Raw genomic sequence first — 2,807 nt, 5'->3', positions numbered from 1 at the left:
TAATAACCATTGAAAGCCAAGAACACATGTTCTTATTGCCAATCATCTCAGCTAACTAAGGTTCTCCTCTCCTTTGGGACACCACAAAAATCAATAACAACGCATAATACTATGGTGAAGACAAGATAATATGGACTCTGGTGGTCTTAAATCATAAAGGCAAAGTCAACTTCTCTGCTACAAAACTAGAATATATTGCAGTTTCACCCTACTTGACGTTGAAGTTGTTTTAGTAAATTGAAGCTAGTTGAACTTGATTATGTAATTCTAGATTAGATTGTATGGATTTGTTGTAGCTAGGTTATAGAATTTGACTAAAACACACCAAAACAGTTCTATTGAAATATAATTTTACAACAAGAGACATTGATTCCTAATAGAAAAATTAAACTAAAAATTATATAAACCTCTAAGCCCATTTGGCTATAAGAGACATAGCACCAGCTCCTAATAGAAGCGATACATTGCACCCTAATCGAAGTTTACCACTCTTTTGCATCCTTGGGTTCATAAAATCAGCAGCAAGAAGATCTACAAGTGCCATATAGATTAAGATACCAGCTGAAGCTGCATTGAAGATTCCTTCAACTATAAGGGCTGTTGGACTGTTTTCATCATAAACACTAGTGATCCCTATACCAATTCCAATTCCAATTGGAGTTGTCAAAGCAAAGAACAATCCCATGACCATAATAGATAGATTCTTGAAATTTGCCTGCAATGATTGCACATAGTTATTGAATTTCTCACTATAATGAATCAATTTTTTTTTATGTGTTTATGTTTAAGATATGGGACATTATATAGGACAATAAGTACCTGAGTTATGCAACTTCAAGTCCCATGCCCTTCAAAGAATTGATGAAAAGTCAAGGCACCTACTAGTGGTCTTATGGTTTTAGGACTCTCAGAAGCACCTAGAGAAATTCCTATTATAACCGAGTGAACAATAATCCCCAACTCCAATACCTATAACAAAATCAAAAAACAATCCAATTTAACCTAAAAGTTAAGCATATATCAATCAATAAGATATGATAAAACAAATAAATTTGTAGTATATTATTACCTGTGATATAACCCTATGACGAAGAAGTTCTGACGATGAATCCGAAGAAACATGGCCATGAACATGACCATGTGAGGCATGAGTATGAACATGAACATGTCCTTCATGCTCAGCATCCTTCTCCACATCTGTATGATTTTTGTCTTGTTTCGGTGTCTTCTTAGAGTACTGATTTTGAAAATAAGAAGTAGCATAAGTCTCCACCATAAGAGTCCCCATAGCAGTACACATTGCCACAAAACCTGTGAAAGGAAAATCACCCCAAGGATGTTCCTTTAAACAAGGAGAAGTAAGATTCTCAAAAGCATCTGGAAGCACATGAATGAAACCGGTTGATAATATCACACCAGCAGCAAAGGCTTTGATGACAAAAAATATATCTTTTTCCGGACTTAAAGCTGGTATCACTTTTCCAAGAAGTGGTATACAAACACCGATTGCACTTGCCACCATTATAGATATTAAAGCTGCTATTTTGTAACGTAGGGCTTTGGCTATGTCTCTATCCTCATCTTCTTCATCACATGTGCACTCTGCAGATACTAGAGCTGGGATTATAAAGAGGATCAAGATAGAAAAAACAGATAGTTTAATATTAGTTTTGAATCCCATTTGAATAACAACAACAGAAGAAAAAAAAAAAGTAGATGAAGAGAGTGTGTATAGTGAACCAGCGATATTATGATTTTATATGGTTAGGTTAAGTGAATGTTAGGGTTTGGAAATAGAAATTGTTTGACATGAAGTGTGTTAATAGGTCGATATATAAGACTAATAATTGAAAAGTTTGTGTTTAAATGTGAAAAGTCAATTAGCCATAAGGAATTTTATGTTAATATGACAACACTTATTACTGAATGACGAAATTTATTTTCATCGAAAAGAATGATAAATGATGATATTTGTTTTGATTTTTTTAAACCAAAAGATTGCAATTACCAACAAAAAAAAAAGTCAAATACTTTCAATTATAATATTTGAAATTATAAAATCATTTATAAATTTAACTTGTATAAATCAAAATTAAAATCTTTTTTTTCTACAAGTTATATATTTAATCAATTCACACCAAATAGTGAGTAATAAATAACTTCAGAAAATTGCATCGATATGATTTGATTTTGAATTTTTTAAAGTACAAATTTTATTAAAATCCACAAACACAATTAAATCATAGGCCATTTGGTTGAAAACAATAAAATAAAACAGGCCATTAAGAAAAAAATCAATCAAATCAAATGATATTTCAATACTTAATTTTGAAGATTTGTATTATAGTGTGATTTGATTTATAAGTGTAAGAGTCTGTTTCCAAAATATATAGAAATTAGTCAACAAAAATCCTCTTTGACCAAAATAAATAGGACTGCAAAGAGGACCATTCAACATGATAACAATAAGAGTGTGCTATTTGTACACTGCCATTTTATTACACCGTATGGAATAACAAAGGAAAATATTGGTTGCACAAATTTCAAATAATATAAATTAATAAAAAAATAAAGTAATATATTTTATGCAAACTTATACGGTGTAAGTTGTTGAAATGGGTGTAAAGATATCTTTTCCCTAACAATAATCGAACCGGTTTAATTTCCTCCCAGTATATCAAAAAAATCTAACTGAGTTATTGTCCCCACAACAAAAATTTAAAAATGGCCCAACAATACTAATAGCAATTAAATGTTGGTCAACTCTTTTGAGCTCACATCTCTAAAGGGGGTAAAAGATAAAGGTA

The 2,807-nt window shown here is 31.3% G+C and overlaps 1 pseudogene; it reads right to left on the bottom strand.

Annotated features, from left to right (window-relative positions):
- Positions 1–309: 309 nt before the first annotated feature.
- Positions 310–1,773, bottom strand: LOC131611691 (zinc transporter 8-like; annotated as a pseudogene).
- Between the last annotated feature and the right edge of the window lie 1,034 nt (positions 1,774–2,807).

This window comes from Vicia villosa, linkage group LG6 (assembly GCF_029867415.1).
Source record: "Vicia villosa cultivar HV-30 ecotype Madison, WI linkage group LG6, Vvil1.0, whole genome shotgun sequence".
Taxonomy (NCBI): domain Eukaryota; kingdom Viridiplantae; phylum Streptophyta; class Magnoliopsida; order Fabales; family Fabaceae; genus Vicia; species Vicia villosa.
Note: the sequence above shows the minus strand (reverse complement) of the source record. Positions and strands in the feature narration are given on the sequence as shown.